Raw genomic sequence first — 19,278 nt, 5'->3', positions numbered from 1 at the left:
AGATAAGATAGAGAGAAATTGAGAGAAGGCAGGGAGATGGAAAGAGGGAGAGAAAGTTAGACACCTGCAGACCTGTTTCACTGCTTATGAGTGGGGAATTGGGACTCAAATCTGGGTCCTTGTACATAATGATATGTGCTTTTAACCAGGTGAGCCACTACCCAACCCTCTTCATTTGCTGATTTTGAAGCAATTAACTTCCTGGTCTGAGACATGGTTCCCTGGCAAGTAACTGAGGATGACTCCTGGGACAGGAGAATGGGTCCCATCACTATGGGACCCATCACATTTCACTATGCTTTGTGAAACCAGGTTGATCCAGCAGCCTTTCACCAAGGGCTACTGTAGGGCATTTTTCTATTATGATTTTTTAAACATGGAGACCCCTGTTTAATGTAGTCAGCTAAAATGCCTGTTTGAGGGGAACTCACAAATGGGTTGTAGCTTTCCTAGTAGGAAGGGCCTTAAGTGTGTGAATATAAGGGAAGGTTGAAAAAATGGCAGAATGATGTCTTCTACTGAAATACCTCTATAGTATTTGCAAGAAACCAGCAATTGTACTGACTTGGGGCAGGGGGTTCAACAGAAAATAAAAAGAATGTCCTGATCAAGGCCTGTCTGTCTTAAATTAGCATTTACCATTCCTCGAACAGGTGAAACTGTAAAGAAGGCAGCCTTCATCAGGCCGAATGGACTTCTGTGGTTGTGGAAGACAGCAGGGGCTGGGAGGATTTTTTAAAACGTCGGCACGTGAAAGCTGGGTGTGGGTGCACTTCTGCTTTTATCTTGAGGACAAGAATGCACATCTTTCAGCAGATTTTTCAAAAGGGCCATGACCTTCCCCACACTGAAGAAAAATTAGGTAATTAAAAACCACTGCACTAGCGGCCTTCTCATTAAAATCAAGAACAATTTCACTAACGTTAGCCAGTGAAATAACACATGAGAGAGAAATAAGAGGGGAAGCTGGGAGAGCATAAGATGCTATTATTACTTGTCGATGATATAGTTATTCTACTTATAAAATTTAAGTTCTCTTTAGTCTAAGCTGAAGGTTTTTTTTTTTTTCTCATTCTCGGTATATGTTTAACAAACTGCTTTCATGTCTCTTAGCAGACAGTGCCTCTCTAATTTTTTTTTTTCCTGAAGACTTTTTGTTTGACTTTTTTTGTCTAATTGAAGAGTTGATGGTCTCTTAAAATCATGAAAGTGTAGTTTGAGAATGATTAGAAAAGTTCAGAAAGGTGACAGTTGCAAAAATTGCTAACTCTTCCATATGCCAAAAATAATCAAATAGAAAATTAATGAAAACAGAAATATATTCTCAATAGCATTAAAATATATAATGACTTGGAAAATGTCACTAACCTGATATGTGAACACACACATATATATATATACATATATATAAATTTTAATGATGCAAAAGATATAAAAGTCTTTAGCATGATAAAATCCATCAAACTTTGATTAGTATATATGTTAACTTTGGGCTATCATGAAATTATCTGTTCTTTCATAGAGTTAACATTTGGTGATAGCTTTAAATAAAAATAATAGTATAGCGATCCCAGAGTTTTATTTTATTTTATTTTATTTTATTTTATTTTATTTTATTTTATTTTATTTTACTAGATCACTGTTGAGCTCTGACTTAAGGTGGTGCTGGAAATCAGACTTGGAACTTCTGGTGCTTCAGGCATGGAAGCCTGTTTTGTAAACTTTTGCACTCTTTCTCTACCCTCCACCCTGCCTTCACCAGAGCTTTTTAAAACATACTCATTTATCTTTATAGACGATGTGTGTAAACTTGAAAGATTAATTATAGTGTCAATCTAGAATGAAAAACAAATAGCCAAAAACATTTTAGAAAATAAAAGTAATGAGGAAGACACATGCGACAATTGTCATATTTTTCTTCAGTAAAGGGACTGATTTTTTTAATTTTTAAAATATAAAAATTTCAACTTATTCAGCATAACTATATAAAATTAGCAATAACTTTAATCATAAGGTGCTTTAGATTTAATGTCTATAAAATCAATATATTTTTGTTAAGCATATTAAGTTGTGATGACTTGACTTTAAATTAAGAGATATACTGATAAAGCAATATTTCTTAAATTGTTATTATTATTGTTGTTGTTACTGATGTCATTGTTGTTAGGTAGGACAGAGAGAAATGGAGAGAGGAAGGAAAGACAGAGAGGGGGAAAGAAAGACAGACACCTACAGACCTGCTTCACTGCCTATGAAGCAACTCCCTGCAGGTGGGGAACCAGGGCCTTGAACTGGTATCCTTACGCTGGTCCTTGTGCTTCGTGCCATGTGCGCTTAACCTGCTGCACTACTGCCCAACTCCTCTGATAAAATAATATTTGTAAAATGAAAAAAAATAGATAGGGGCCAGGTGGTAGCTGACTATAGAGAGTACACATATTATGATGCATAGGGACCCAAGTCCTCATCTGTCAGGGGAAATTTCATGAGCAGTGGAACAATGCTGCAGGTGTCTCTCCTTCTTCTGTTTCCCTCTTTCTCTTTCTTCTCTGTCTCACTCTCTCTCGAAAAATAAATAGCCACTTGGAATGGCAGAGTTGTATAGGTACAGAGTCCCAGGGATAGCACTGGTGACAACAACAACAATAATGAAATTGCTCTACCAGATGGGAGTCGGGCGGTAGTGCAGCAGGTTAAGCACACTTGGCATGAAACACAAGGACTGGCTTAAGGATCCCGATTCCAGCCCCTGGCTCCCCACCTGCAGGGGAGTCGCTTCACAGGTGGTGAAGCAGGTCTGCAGGTGTCTGTCTTTTTCTCCCCCTCTCTGTCTTCCTCTCCTCTCTTCATTTCTCTCTGTCCTATCCAACAACGACGGCATCAATAACAACAGTAACTACATTAAGAAAACAACAAAGGCAACAAAAGGGAATAAATAAATAAATATTTTTAAAAGAAATTGCTTTACTAGATCTTGAAACAAACACAAAGTATCAATACATCATTATATGCCACTACTATGAGAAAATAATAAAGAGAAACAGACTGGTTAACTCAAAAACTTAAGATAGGTTACAGATCTCTCTCTCTCTCTCTCCCTCTCCCTCTCCCTCTCCCTCTCCCTCTCCCTCTCCCTCTCCCTCTCCCTCTCCCTATCTCTCTCTCTCTCTCTCTCTCTCACACACACACACACATACACACACACACACACGCACACGCACACGCACACGCACACACACACACACGCATATTCCTCTAAGGTGCAATATTGAGTTTAAGACATGTTATTATTACCCTGTATACTCATAAAAGTTGTAAAACTGGACTGGTGAAAATAGTCACTTTGATAGTGTGCTGCTTTGCCATGTGCGTGATCCAGGTTCTAACCTGGTTTCCACTGCATTAAAGAAAGCTTCCATGTTGTTCTCTACCCCCACTCTCTCTGCTTTCTCTTTCTTTATGAAAAAGAAAAAGTGCAACACTGGCAGGATGAATCTACTAGGGGAACCCTATGGCACCAAGTGCTCTCTTCTTTCTATAAATGTCCATGTAGGGAGTTGGGCGGTAATGCAGTGGGTTTAGTGCAGGTGGAGCAAAGTGGAAGGACCAGTGTAAGGATCCAGGTTCAAGCCCCCAGCTCCCCACCTGCAGGGGAGTTGCTTCACAGGTGGTGAAGCAGGTCTGTAGGTGTCTGTCTTTCTCTCCCCCTCTGTCTTCCCCTCCTCTCTCTATTTCTCTCTGAGGACATCAATAACAACAATAATAACTACAACAACAACAAAAAAACAACAAGGGCAACAAAAGGGGAAAATAAACAAACAAACGTTTAAAAAATTGTCCATGTAAAGGGAACTTTTACATAGATCCGGACTAATAAAGAAATGTGTGTATCTTAACCTTGGCAACTATGTGTAGGAAGGAGAATAAATCTTCCTGATAATTAGAATCTTAAGTCCAAAAGAACCCGAAGCTATAACCTTATAGTGTTCTTAGTATCCTATATGATGGTGGAACAACACAAATCTCAAAAACAAATGAACAGAAACAAAACAAACAAACAAACAAACAAAAAACTAGTCTCAAGATAAACTAAAGCACTATAGGGTCCCTTCAATTTTAAAGAGGCTAGCATGGGGGATATTTAATAAGAAGCAAAGGAGTATGGGAATGGGCACCACCAAAACCAGGTATCAGTCAATAGATGGTGCCTAGTTAATTCAGGAGTTAAATAAGTACCAGTTAAAGAAAAAGAGAAATTGAAATAATGAATTCTTTTTTTTTTCTTGGTGGCAGGGGTGTGTGTGTGTGTGTGTGTGTGTGTGTGTGTGTGTGTGTGTGTGTGTGTGTGTGTGTGTGTGTGTATGTACACCCATATTAGTAAAGCTTCTTCCTCTGTTGCCATAACACTTTCCAAGTGGTGGCAGGACACAAATCTGAGATGGGCACATTGCAATGCAACAATGCTAGGCACTCTCTTTGAAGAGTGATTTCTTTGGCCCCTGAAATAATGAACTATTTTTATAATTTGTCTTCACTGGAACTTAGAATTTCCAGGCTTATTCAGATAAAGAGACAGAGGCAAAAAGGGAAAAACACCACAGCACTGGCGTTTCCTTTAACCTGGTGTGGGATAGGCTCAAATCTGGATTATATGTGGGGCAAAAACAGACACTCTCCCAGGTAAGCCATCTTGCTAGCTCTGAAATAATAACTCTTAAAAGAGCTAGAAGGAAATCTGAGCCTGGAAATTGCCTTTCTTGCCACAAAAGAAAATAAATAATGGCAAAGTACTAATCTACTGAATGATAACAAGATGAAAAGTTGCCCACATCAAAAATGACGCTGAATGAAATTAAAATAAAATAAAATTAGGAAAAATAGTCACAAATTTTATGGCAAAAGGAAAAAAAAAAGATAGTAACCTTTTAACATCCTAACACTTCAATATGTGCAAAAATTTTTTCCTTGACAATTTTTATACTAGTATAAAGATTAGAAACAATTAAAATGAGGAAAAGTGAATAAATTATGAGTCATCTATACTAGAAAACATGTTTTTGAAGAAATCTATTGGCACAGAAAAACTCTTAAAATGTTAAATGAAGTAAGACAGGATATAAATTATAACCAGTGTAAATTCAAGTATTTATATTTCTCTCACACACATTTATGTATATCTTTGAATATACATTTATATATATTCACAGAAAAGTCTAAAAAATATAAAAATATGCCTATGTGTTAATAGTGGATATTTTAGAGTAGTGACATTATGGGCGATATATAGATATATCTTTAGGCCTTGTGTTTTCTGAATATTTTTCCAGGGATTTTAATGTATTAGTTTTCTATATCTGCTATAACAAAATATCAACAGGTTAGTGAAATACAAATGCACTGCTGTAGACTCCTACAGAGTCACTGAGTCAAGATTTGAGCCTTTCCAGAGGATCCAGGGAAAGGATCCTTTCCTTATCTTAGTGAGCTAACAGTGGCCTCTAACAGGCCTTGGTTTGCTTAGGCCCTTCTCTCTCTCTGTCTCTCTGTCTCTCTGTCTCTCTCTCTCTCACACCAGGATTATCACTGGGGCTTGGTGCCAATATTACAAATCCACCCACTACTCACTCCTCATGACCATTTTTCCTTTTTATTTTTTCTCCCTTTCTATTCTGTTGGATAGGATAGAAAGAAATTGAAAGAAGAGGGGGAGGGAGAGAGAAAAATAGACTCCTGCAGACCCGCTTTACTGCTCATGATGGTTAGGGAGAAGGGGCTCAGATTAGGTTCTTGACACGCTCACCCAGTCCCATTTCTCAGTTTTTCATGTCAGGGTCAAGGGCCAAGTTTGTCCCACACCACATTTTTCTGGCTCTTTACCCATGTACACATCTCTTTTTGAACCAGTGAGAAAGATTATCCTTTGAAGAACTCAGGCAATTAGATTGGCTCTACTCAGAGATGCAAGATAACTCGAGGTCATAACCCTAGTCTCAAGGTCAGGTCCTTGAAGTCCCTTTTGGCTTGTTGGGTAACAGTCCTGTATTCTGAGCTTTAGGCCATTGCCTTCTTTGGGGATATTATTCTGCCTATAGTGTTGGTATTATTCTAATATTTGGGGCACATACACCTTATATAGTGCCAGGCTAGCATGGGGTTGCCACTTCCTGGGCGGGTCCTCTCTGGGTTGGAGAAAACTCGACTGGAGCCAGCCTGGGCTGCTACTTACTCAGCGATGAGAAAGAAATGACTCTGGAACCAAACACGTGGCAGCCATGCAATGCAATTCTCTTTATTGATCAGAGAGCCAAAACTTTTAAAGGGCAAACCCAGAAGTGGCAAGTTGGAAACAGAAATGGCTAGGAAAGGGGCGGAGAAAGGCAAAAGGGGCTGGGAAGGTAGGAACTTCCTTAGCAACTGTTGTGAGGGTTTTAATTGGTATTATTAATAATACTACCCTGCAGGCAGGGAGGGTCTTGAGGGTAGAAAGAAGATAGATCAAAGGAATGGAATAGGTGGGGATCTTTCAGGAAAAACAATGATTATGTAGATAGGCCATAGTATCAGTAATGCAAGGTGTTTTGTGAGCCCTACCAAGTTCAACCACATCCTCACAATTTCCCGACATCTCCCTTGTTCTTTTTATCTAATGGCCATAGTATCAGGATTGCGGGGTGCTTTGTGAGGCAGGGAGTATGATAAGACTGGGAAAACCTTTGTGTTTACTCCTGTCCTTCCTTGCTCAACCTCTAGGTAGAGAGAGAGACTGACAGGATAGATGCACTCCTCAGGTCAAGCCCCGCCAAGCTCAACCACATCCTCACAATTTCCCAACAATATAGGAAAAAGCAGGGGCCAGGTGGTGGTGAACCTGGTTGAGCGCACATGTTACAATGCACAAGGACCCAGGTTCAAGCCCCCAGTCCCCACCTGCAGAGGGAAGCTTCACAAGTGGTGAAGCAGTGCTACAGGTGTCTCTCTGTCTCTCTCCCTCTCTATCACTCCCTTCTCTCTTGATTTCTGGATGTCTCTATCCAATAAATAAAGAATTTTAAAAAAAAGAAAAAGCAAAGAGGATTATTAATTTTCATTATCATTACCATCACCTGGACTTTTATTGCAATTACCAAAGTCTCTAGTTACATTCAGAAACAAAGTTTCCTTTTGATATAGAATATGCAAACTGTGGCCAGTAGATTAAATCCATCCCATCAGTGGAGTGGTAGATACCATTCATTCTCTTGGAATACACTCCTGTTTGCCTGCACATTGCTATGGGAGTTTTTTTGTTTGTTTGTTTGTTTTTGCATTCTAAAGTGAACTTGAACCACTAGGAGAAATATGGCCAGGGCTTTAGAATTTAAATATTTACTATGTAATTCTTAAAAAAAAATTTTTAAATTGTTTATTATTTTTATTTATTTATCACATAGAGACAGTCATAAATCAAGAGGGGAGGGTGATTTTTTACATAAAGGTCAGCTGATCTTTCCTTTAGATTACTGCCTACTTGCCAATCTTGAATTAAAAGTGAATTGGTGAGGAGGGGTGAGAATTAGAAGAGAGCCCACTTGGATAGTGTGTTTGCTTTGTCATGGACAAGACCCAGGTTCAAGGTTAGCTTCTACCACAATGAGGGAGGCTTTAATGCTATGTGATATCTTTCTCTGCCTCTCTGTCTCTATCTCTGCCATTCTAATGAAAATGTCAGCATGGAGCAATGAAGCTCCAGTGATAACCAAACAACAATAGCAACAACAAAGAAAAAAGAAGAAGGAAGGTGGAAAAACAAACAAACAAACAAACAAACAGACAAAAAAACTATGAATGAGAGCCAGGAGATAATTCACCCAATTGAGCACACACTTTACTATGCTTGAATACCTGGGTTTGAGACCCAGCATGATGACATATAATCCCAGGAGAAGCCTCATTAATAGTAGAGTAGAGTGGAGTTTTGATGCTATTCCTTGTCTTCCTTTCTCTGTATTGAATCAAAACAAAGAAACAAACAAACTGAGTCTTCTGGGAATGGTAGAATCATGAAAGTACAAATCTCTGTTCAGAAAAGAAAAAAAAAAGTGATTGTTGACTCAGAGGACGTATTTTATCTTAAAGCACTGGCAGAGTCTCCAGGGCCATTTATTTGCCCATCCACCTTTCATGGAGAAGATATGACCTAGAGAGATGAAAAAGAGGTCCCCAAGGGTCTGAAGTTAAGGCACCTGATTGAAGTTCCTTGAGTCTCATCTACTTTTGTATTTATAACATGTACTGAATCCCAGAAATGCACACTAGAGCAATCTTCATTTTTTTTATCTTAAATTTTTTTTAAAGAATTTATTTATTCATGAGAGATACAGGAGGAGAGAAAGAACCAGACATCACTCTGGTACATGTGCTGCCAGGGATTGAACTAAGGACCTCATGGCTGAGAATCCAATGCCCTATCCATTGTGCCACCTCCTGGACCACTGATCTTAAAAATTAAGGGAAAATATAAGTAGAGATATTTGTGGCATATCGTTTTGATGAATTATTTTAAATGCCAACTTGACTAGGCTGTAAAGGACCCAGATATATGACCACACATTACTTGGAGCCTTTCTATGAGGGTATTCTTGGATGAGGTTGAGGTAGGCCTCATTCAATTAGTTAGTTGAAGACCTGTGTGAACCCCACCCTGAGTGAATGGGGTTATTTGCCTGAGTGCTTCTCTCTCTCTCTCTGTCTCTGTCTCTTAGTCTTTTTTTAGATAGGCAGATGCAGAGAATGAGAGAAGAGAGGAGGAGGAGAGAGAAAGATTACAAGATGGACGTGGAAATTTTCTTTAATGTGAACTTGGGTCACATGCATGGCAAGGGAACTATTTCACTGGCCCTTTGCCTGAATGCTTTGAGACTGAACTGAAATATAAGTTCTTCCTAGGCTTTGAACCTGACAGTCTTTGTATGGATGCTTACAGTAATAGCTCTTCTCATTCTTTTAACAAATTTATTTCTTTTTTATTTATAAAACACAAATATTGACAAGACTATAGGATAAGAAGAATACATTTCTACACAATACCCACCCCCAGAGCTCCATATACAATCCCCTCCCTTGATAGCTTCCCTATTCTTTATCTCTCTGGAAGCATGGATGCAGGATTATTGTGGGGTGCAGAAGGTGGAAGGTCTGGCTTCTGTAATTGCTTCTCTGATGAATGTGGACGTTGACAAGTTGATCCATATTCCCAGCCTGTCTCTCTCTTTCCCTAGTGGGGCAGGGCTGTGGGGAGGCAGGGCTCCAAGACACATTGTGGAGTCCTCATTCCTAAGATTTCAGACTAAATCATGGCTGTCCTGGCTCTCTAGCTTGTCAACTCAGTCTGAAGGTCTTGGGACTTGCCCACATCTGCAGAGGAACTGGTCAATCTCTCATATACATTTCATTATATATCTACACAGCACCTAGAGCTATGTCTCTTATAGGTTGTTTCTTTGTAGAACCCTGATTAATACATCTCTGACTGTATAAAGGAATATAGTTATATATAACATGTACCACCAATGTTCTGTGACTTTCCCCCAATTTCTGGTAACCAATTCAACATTAATGTTTCATTTTATTTTTATTTACTTACTTATTTGATAACACAGAGATAAATTGAGAGGGGAAAGGGAGATACAGAGGGAAAGAGAAAGAGAGACACCTGCAGATCTGCTTCACTGTTTGTGAAGCTTTCTCCCCACATATGGGGACAGGGGGTTTCAACCTGGATCCTTGAACATTGTATTGTGTGTGTTCAATTGGTGTGCCTGCTTCTGGCCCTGTTTTAATGTGAGGGAAGTGAGCCAACTAGTTTGCCCAAAGTCTTTTAAACTAAAAAGTAGAGAGTTGACCCTGGAAACAAGTGTGGTGGGCAAGATCCTGAGGGTCCTTTAAGGCCGCCATTGCCCCAGTTACCACCCCCACCCCCACCCCCAAACACACACATATTAGGCATATTAAAATGTGTACACACCTGTCATTTGCTATTACTTAACTGCCATAAAGAATGTGAGATTGCACATTTAAATGTGAGATTGATGCATTTAAATATTTATTGATCCCAATGTAGGGGGTGTGGGGTGTTGACCAGCTCCTCCTGGGACCTGTGCTTTTTCCCTTCTCTCAGTTGATGTTTGGTCCACTTTCCCAGGATCCCCTGTAGGGTTTGGCCTGGGGAAGAAGGCTGGAGAAAGACTGAGAAAGGAGAGTGTTGTCTTTCCCATCTGTGATCGCCTTGATTTGGATGGGTGAACCTCTGAAGATCCTGGCTCTGGTAACCCTGAGTCCTTTTCTCCCTCTGGACATGGTAGAACATTTCTTGTTGTTGCTTATCTCTGGGCTATTTGTTTCTTGAACTATGTCTCAGTGTTTCCACAGTCCCTGCAACAAAGTCTCTGCTTTCTGTTTTTCAGATTGGACTCTGTAAGAGACATAGCTCTTGTTTTGTTCTCTTTGGGAATGATGAAGTCAGTGGTTTCAACAGTAACATTATTCTGATAGAATTCTATTTTATTTTTTAAAAATTATCTTTATTGGATAGAGACAGCCAGAAATTGAGAAGGAAGTGGGTGATAGAGAGACAGAGAGGCACCTGAAACACTGCTTCACCACTTCCAAAGCTTTCCTCCTATAGGTGAAAACCAGGGGCTTGAACCCGTGTCCTTTCACATTGTAACAAGTGTGCTCAACCAGGTGCACTACTGCCTCACCCCTTCTGCTAGCATCTTATACCTTCTATATAGCTCTGTGAGTAAGGTTTAATAACAAGACTTTGCTCGATGTCTGAAATGGGGAGTAATTACAAATAATCCATTTTACCTACCAGTCTGTCTACTTATGTGCCCACTCACCCACATAGTTCATCTCATTCAGTACTCTCTTAATCACTAGCTCACTCATTTTATCCACCGTTCCTTTGCCTGTTCGTCCATCCATCCATCCATCCATCCATCCATCCATCTATTTACTCTCCTTCATTCCAACCATACATTTTTCATTTCATAAACCCGTTATTACTCACATACCAAATTCCAGCATGTGAATTAGGGTAACAGAATACATGCTCAGTCCCTGTTCTGAAGGGCTTTTCAAACCATTGGGCTGAAGTATCTGTAAACATGGCCATTTATTTTATCCTTAACAGAATACTGGTAGGTAGGTCCTCAATGAAATGTTTGTTAGGTGACTGAGTGAACAAACACAATCACAGAAATAACAAAGGGAGTGACTTAATGTGTTAAAACGGAAGCTATTCAAGTGGCTCAGAAGGGTAAAAACTCTTCACAGAGGAAGAGGAGGTTTGAAATGGGAGTGGTGTGAACAGGTAAGGAAATAGAGGAGAATGATACTCATGAAAAAGCAGAGGGACATATAAAAGGAGCTATAATAGATTACCACCTTTCTAATAGAGATCTCCAACATTATGCATTATTTCAAATACTGGGACTTTTCTCTATGTGTGAATTATAGATTATTAACTAATCACTTATGCACAGATATGTAGGTTGTTCCCAGAATTTTCACTATTAAAAGCATTAATGAATGTCACGGTGGCTGTATTTTAGCACTGTTTAACAATTACCTCCTTAGAATAAAATCCTAAGAGTGTGATTGCTGGGTCAAAGACATGCTTCTTTAAAAAAAAAAAAAAGTTGATTTATTTGCATTCTCTGCAACAGTACATGAGAATCTCAATTTTCCCACATTTCTGCTATTTTGGGTTTTTGTCAAATTTTTAATCCATTCCAATATGATGAGTGAAAAAAAGATGAGTCATTTTTTACTTTTATTAGCACTTTTGATTACTAATGAGATAGAACACCTTTTAGTATGTAGTGACGATTTGTGCATCTGCACATTTTGTCATTTGCTTCTTTGTATCTGCGATTAATTTTGTACAGATCTTTTGCCTCCTTTCGCTTTAAAAACTTTTTTTGAAGATTTGTGTTATCAACTTTTTTTTTTTCTGCAATGTGTATGGCAACTCTGTTGTTTGCACATTGACATTTTTTATGTACTTTTTAAAAATTTTACAGCTAACACTTTAGTTTTATTCTGATGTATGAGACTTTATCAAAGTTTTGCCTCATAGGAAGTTTCTGACTTCCTTAATCTGGAAGGACTTGCTTCATCTCATTCTAAAAAGATTCTTCTGAGGCCAGCTGGTGGTGCACCTGGTTAAGTGCTCACATGACAATGGGCAAGGACCTGGGATCCAGCCCCTGGTCCCCACCTACAGGGGGAAATTTTCACTAGTGGTGAAGCAGGACTGCAGGTGCCTCTCTGACTCACTTCCTTCTCTGTCTCTGCTTCTTCTTTCAATTTCTCTCTGTCTCTGATAATAAATATATATTTTTTAAATTTCTTTATTGGGGAATGAATGTTTTACATTCAGCAGTAAATACAATAGTTTGTACATACATAACATTTCCCAGTTTCCCATATAACAATACAACCCCCACTAGGTCCTCTGTCATCCTTTTTGGACTTGCATTCTTCCCCCACCCCCCAGCACCCACCCCAGAGTCTTTTATTTTGGTGCAATACACCAATTCCAGTTCAGGTTCTACTTGTGTTTTCTCTTTTTATATATATATATTTATTCCCTTTTGTTGCCCTTGTTTTCTTGTTGTTATTGATGTCGTCATTGTTGGATAGGACAGAGAGATGGAGAGAGGAGGGGAAGACAGTGAGGGGGAGAGAAAGATAGACACACCTTCAGACCTGCTTCGCCTCCTGTGAAGCGACTCCCCTGCAGGTGTGGAGCCGGGGCTTGAACTGGGATCCTTCCTCCAGTCCTTGCGCTTTGTGCCATGTGCGCTTAACCCGCTGAGCTACTACCCGACTCCCGTGTTTTCTCTTCTGATCTTATTTTTCAACTTCTGCCTGAGAGTGAGATCATCTCATATTCATCCTTCTGTTTCTGACTTATTTCACTTAACATGAATGTTTCAAGGTCCATCCAAGATAGGCTGAAAACGGTGAAGTCACCATTTTTTATAGCTGAGTAATATGCCATTGTGTATATATACCACAACTTGCTCAGCCACTCATCTGTTGTTGGATACCTGGGTTGCTTCCAGGTTTTGGCTATTACAAATTGTGCTGCCAAGAACATATGTGTACACAGATCTTCTTGGATGGGTGTGTTGGGTTCCTTAGGATATATCCCCAGGAGAAGAATTGCAGGATCATAGGATAGGTCCATTTCTAGCCTTCTGGGAGTTTTCCAGACTGTTCTCCACAGAGATTGGACCAATTGACATTCCCACCAGTGGTGTAGGAGGGTTCCTTTGACCCCACACGCTCTCCAGCATTTGCTTTTCTGATGTATGACCTTTTCTGATGTATGAAAGTCTCACAGGAGTAAAGTGGTATCTCACTGTTGTCTTTATTTACATTTCTTTGACAATAAGAGACTTGGAACATTTTTTTCACGTGTTTCTCGGCCTTGTGGATTTCTTCTGCGGTGAATATTCTGTCCATGTCCTCTCCCCATTTTTGGATGGGGTTATTTGTTTTCTTGTTGTTGAGACTGACAAGCTCTTTATATATTCTGGTTATTAGCCTCTTGTCTGATGTATGGCATGTAAAGATCTTCTCCCATTCTAAGAGGCGTCAAACTAAGAGGCGTCTCTTAGTTTGGGTAGTAGTTTCTTTTGCTGTACAGACGCATTTTAATTTGATGTAGTCCCATATGTAGGCCTTCCTCTTTTCGTGCACTACAAACTGCCATCTCTAGTCTCCATGCATTTATTGGGGGGGGGGGGCTGTCATTATTTTCTGGGGCCAGGCAAGGTAATCCCAACAAACTAGAGAGCCATTGTAGTGAATGAGGGGTGTACTCCCGGCACCCTCCCACCTTCAACATTGTAGAAAATCGCAGAGAGATTCCTGAAACAGCAAGATAAAAGATAAAAGCCCAAGTGTGATATGAAGTTGGGAGTTTTCAGTTTTGCCAAGTGATTTTGGTTTTTGTTTTTTTTAAGTGCTTGTAGACACTCAACACACCAGATTTCACACACACACACACACACACACACACACACACACACACACACACACACACACGGAATTGTCATAGGTGCATGCCACTTTTCTCCACAGGAATTGCTTGAGGACTTGGGCTCTTCATCTCCCTACCCCACCAGGACCTGACGAGCCCATATGTGGGTAAGAGGCACTCAGAAGCCTGGCCTTTCCCTGCTGTTCCTGGCACAGCTGCTGACTTGTGGCCTCAAGTGACAGGTAAGTAGAGCTGTCACTCCTGGCTCTGTCTGGCATGTCTCTTCACTCCCCACTAAACCCCACTACTCTAGGGGCTGAGGGGAACTGTACAGGTCTCTTGATAGATGATCTGTTCCGTATCCATCAAATCTGAATAGAGAAATCCTATATTCTTCTCCTCCTCCTCCTCCTCCTCTTCCTTCTTCTTTATTTGAGAAGACAGAAAGATCTAGTAGAGAAAAGGAGAGAGAAAGGGATAGAAAAAGACAGACATTTGCAGACCTGCTTCACCACTTATGAAGCTTCCCCCCTCTAGATGGGGACCGAGGACTCAAACCCTGGTCCTCACACTTGGTCCTCACCCAGCCCCTTTCCTTTGTTTATTAATTTATCTTGTTTACCTTCCCAGGAGACCTTCTTGCCAGTCACTGTCCCCCCACACAATCTCCCTTCAACTTCTCAGTTGCTGGTAGGGATCTATTTTATTTCTGAGGCCTTGGGGAGGAAGGCACAATGAGATATCCACCAGGTAACACAGCAGGATTCAGTAATCCATGGCTTTCTCTCTCAGGCAACATGGCCCTCACATGGAAAAAGCACCTGTCCTCCACTGGGCTGGAGCATTCCCTCCCCCACTACCCTGGGTGGCCCTCAAGGCAGAGACTCAAGGATTGGCTTTTTGTTTCATTTTTATTATCTTTATTTATTGGATAGAGACAGACAGAATTGAAGAGGGAAGAGGAAGGCAGAGAGGAAGAGAAACAGAGAGACACCTGCAACACTGCCCTACCACTTACAACGCTTTCCCCCTGCAGGTAGGGACTGGGGGCTTGAACCTGGGTCTTGTGCACTGTAAAATATGCGTTCCACCAAGTGTGCCACCATCCAGCCCTCAGGGATTGACTTTGCAAATTCCTTGTGGCCCTGCTTCTAAACTACAGTCTTCCCTGAATGGGATCAGCAACATCTTTATGCTTCATCCTAATGTCACCCAGCCTCAGGCCTCACAGTCAGCATTGAGGGCTGCTGATAACTTCCCAGCCATGGGGGAGGCTGCTCCTAGAGAGAGCTTTGCCATCAGAGTTCTGGAAGGTCCCACACTCCTTAATGGCAGGACAGCAGTGGAAGGTGGGGGGTGACTGATAGAGAGGTACAAAGTCTTGGCCCCCTTGTCTCAGAGTTGAACAACTCCTTTCATCTGAGGCTCCGTCTGAGGCCTCCACCTTTAGCTAAAATCAAGCCTTTGTCTGGTTACTCCCCCTGTTCTGATCTAGAACTATACCCTCACCCCCACCCCTTCCCCAAACTGCTTCTCCCTAAGAACACCCTGTCATTGGCACCAGAATTCCTACCTCAGGTTCTGTTTCTGGGAAACCTGACCTAATGCAAGAAAAGGAGCCCATGACTTCATTTTTCTCTGGTTCTGGCTTTTCCTGCTTCAGGACTTAGACTCAGGTCCTCACAAAACCTGTTTAATCCTAGTCAACCTTTGATTATTACCTCAGGACAAGGAGGCTCCTTTGGGCAGGCAGGTTGGAAGCAGGCATCTCTGAATGACTGAACACCTTAGTGGTCTCATACTGTTCAAGTACTGACTCTAAGACTTCTTTGTCTTCTGCTTTGGACATTGAGGAAACAATCTGGGGGCAAACCTTGGGGACACTCCCCTAGCACAGCCCAGAGAAACAATTAGGAGCTTGTTATTCAGGAGTTGGTGCAAGCTGGACATCACCTTAGGCTCTGAAAGATTACGGAAGATTCTTCTTTTAGTGATGTTTCCCCATGCAGCCATGCTTTCTCTAAGAAGTACTTCTGTGTCCCTCAACACCCCCCCCCCCCCAGGCCTCGGGTTCATAGCTGCATTCAGACACATGTCTGCCCTGAGGAAGGAGCCCTGTGAGAAGAATGGTGCTGATTCAAGCTTGTGTGGGGGTGATTTTAATGTCAACAAGAGATTCTTTTCCTGTGTTCGTATCCAGCCTTAGCTATGGAATCATTTCCCCATAGGCCCCAGGGATTTTCCAAGACAATTTTACACTCCACAGTTGACTTAATAACCCTCTTTCATTTTGTGGTAACTTGTGGAAGTCAAAAAAGCTCTGAACAACAAAAACACTTGACCCAGTGGCAAGGGAAATGTCAGACAAGGGGAAGTGCCCGAACAAGCACAAATCAGCATTGAGAAGAGGCAGGTCACCTTGGCAAAGGACATTCTAGACTCTCTCCTGGAGAATGGACGGCTCTTTTTATGGGCATGTTTCTGGGGCTATTTTGATTTGCATATTTGAAAACAACTGAAAAAGCAATTAATTCAAATCTAAATAACTTCCATGCCCAGAATTATGTTTATGGTCTTCCAGCAGACTAATTTATGGGGATGTCTGGGGACTAGGCCTCTGACTCAGAATAAACATCAATCTCTCCTGGAGACGGGTCCTAAGTTTATTTCTGAAACTTGTGTAGAACAAGGGAGCAGATCTAGAATGTTTAAAACCGAAGGATAATCACACACTTGAACACATTTCAATCACGATATTGCAAGAGGCAACAACCTTGGCTTTCTCTATAGTTCTAAGCAGGGCCATTCCCAGAGGATCATCCTTCTTTAGAGAAAATAAGACACTGAGTTGGTTACAATCCCGAGGAGGATTTCTGCAGTGGAAGGATTTTTTTTTTAAATACAATTTACACAGAAGGGGCTGGCTGCCAACGTGATAATTGAGAAACACCTGGTGAAAATGTCTCTCTATTAATTGACAATGGCTTTCTACTCTCTAACCCTCCTCCCTCTGAAAGAAAAAAAAAAAACATGTAGAAAAGAAAATGTAAAGACAAGGAAATAAAGAAGAGAGAGAGAGAGAGAGAAAAAAAAAGAATAGCCAAAGGAGCTTGAGGTGAGATATTTAACATGCAGGGTTGCAAGAAAATAAGGCAGGAGCTGGATGAACAGGCAAAGAACATGTTGGAGCAGTGGAGAGGTTTCTTATAGAACTTCCACCACTTCTGAGGATGATTCCTTTGGGAAAAGGAGAAGACACAAGGAAGTCCTGAAATCGTCATCTTAAAAATTGCGTTTCTGGAGCCACACAGTGGTGCTGGGTCCCCACCTGCAGGGGGGAAGCTTCATGCTCAGTGAAGCAGTGCTCCAGGTGTCTTTTTTTCTCTCTCTCCCTCCCCCTTCCCTTTCAGTTTATCCCTATTTCTATCAAAAAGAAAGGAAGAAAGTGAGGAAGAAAGGAAGGAAGGAAGGAAGGAAGGAAGGAAGGAAGGAAGGAAGGGAGGGAGGGAGGAAGACCAGGAAGAAGAAAGAGAGGGAGGGAGAGAGGAAGGGGAAAAGGACCCCTGGAAGCAGTAGATTCCTCATGCAGTGGCAATAAAATAAATCAAGTTTTTTGTTATTGTGATAATCTTTCTGAGCAAATTTGAGATTCCTGAAAAGGCTTAATCCCACCTGGAAGAGAAAATTAGTGGGCTATCCTAATCCCATTCACTACCAGGCCACTCCATCATTGGAGCCCTAGTCAGAGAATGCTTGGGTCCCCACATAGATATGATGGGCCTAGACACCTAACAGATTGCTCTATCCACCATCACTGGTCATCTCCATCAGGAAAAACATCATAAACCCTCTTGTGATCCTCTATAGGACTTTACCCTCAATGTAGAACAATAATGGTAGAAACTGCCCCACTCTCTGAAGGGAGGCTAGGTCAACATACTCTGCCACTCAAGAAAGATAGGTCCTGAAATGAGTGCAGCTTAGAATGTTCCTAGTTGTGATCATGGACTGTGAGTTTGGACTGACAGGATTGCAGAGGTTACACAGGGTCTTGTGCTAAATATTAATAGACATGGGCTCTAGGTCACGTTTAAAATTTACAGATTTACAGGGTTTATAGTTAACAGTATTTATATAATTTTCCCATATATGGGGCTACTCTGCCCTGACCCAGCTTTCTAGTCCTATTTCCAATTCTGATACCATCTTCTCAGACAGTACTTTTAGGCCACCTGCATGTTAGCTCCAATTACTACTAAAGTACTACTAAAAACTACTAAAGTCATGGGCTTCTTGGAATATACCTAAGACAGACTTCCTAGTTTCTTCCAACATGAAGATTACAAGTTTCACCTGCTATATTGCTACCTTTTGGTTTCTGATTATTAAACAATTTGTTCTGCTTTATATCGTAATGCTTTTTAGCCACCAAATTGCAGATGCTACCATAATAACAACTTGACTTCTCTGGGCATATGAACTCACCAATGTGTCCTGGAACCTGACCTTGCCTGATCCCTATCCATTAGGGAAAGATAGAAATAGGCTGGGGTTATGGATTGACCTGCCAACACCCATGTCTAGTGGAGAAGCAATTACGGAAGCCAGACCCCCCACCTTCTGCACTCCATACAGATCTGTGATCTATATTCCCAGAGGGATAAAGAACAGGGTTACTTTCAGTGGAGGGAGTGGGATATGGGACTCTAGTGGTGGAAATTGTATAGAATTCTACCCTTCTTATCCCACAATCTTGTCAATCATTATTAAATCACTAATAAAATAAAATAGAAAGACTTATTCATTTGGAGTTTTGATTTAATTTTTAGAGGTATCTTTAATAACTCAAGTCCAATCTCAAAGAAAAAAAATAGAGAGAGCTACATCTAATTGAAAAGATCTGCAAAGGAAAAGGAACCACCATCCAAACAGAGAGACTCCTTATGGAATGGGAAGTGGATATCATAAATAATACAAAAGGATACTAGAAAAAAATATATAACAAACTCACCAAATTCAGCAGCAGCAGCAACAAAAATGACACCAATCAAAATTGGGGAGAGAATATGGACAGAATATTCACCAAAGAGGAGTTTCATGTGTCAAACAGACACATGAAAAAATGCCCCAAGTCACTGATGCAAATAAAGACAACAATGAGAAACTACTTCATTCCTGTAAAAATGTCATACATCAGAAAGGATAGTAACAACAAATGTTGAAGATGTTGCAACAATAAGGTA

General features: G+C 40.8%; 1 long non-coding RNA gene across 1 annotated transcript in view; it reads left to right on the top strand.

Moving 5' to 3' along the window:
* Positions 1-18,708, top strand: part of LOC132537027 (uncharacterized) — a 49,321-nt gene extending 30,613 nt beyond the window's left edge. Inside the window, exons 3-4 of the long non-coding RNA XR_009548544.1 lie at positions 14,137-14,277; positions 18,461-18,708. This is a non-coding gene — a long non-coding RNA (uncharacterized LOC132537027). The remainder of the gene's footprint in view (positions 1-14,136; positions 14,278-18,460) is intronic.
* The last annotated feature ends 570 nt before the right edge of the window (positions 18,709-19,278 follow it).

The sequence above is a fragment of the Erinaceus europaeus genome, chromosome 2 (assembly GCF_950295315.1).
Source record: "Erinaceus europaeus chromosome 2, mEriEur2.1, whole genome shotgun sequence".
NCBI classification, from domain to species: domain Eukaryota; kingdom Metazoa; phylum Chordata; class Mammalia; order Eulipotyphla; family Erinaceidae; genus Erinaceus; species Erinaceus europaeus.
Note: the sequence above shows the minus strand (reverse complement) of the source record. Positions and strands in the feature narration are given on the sequence as shown.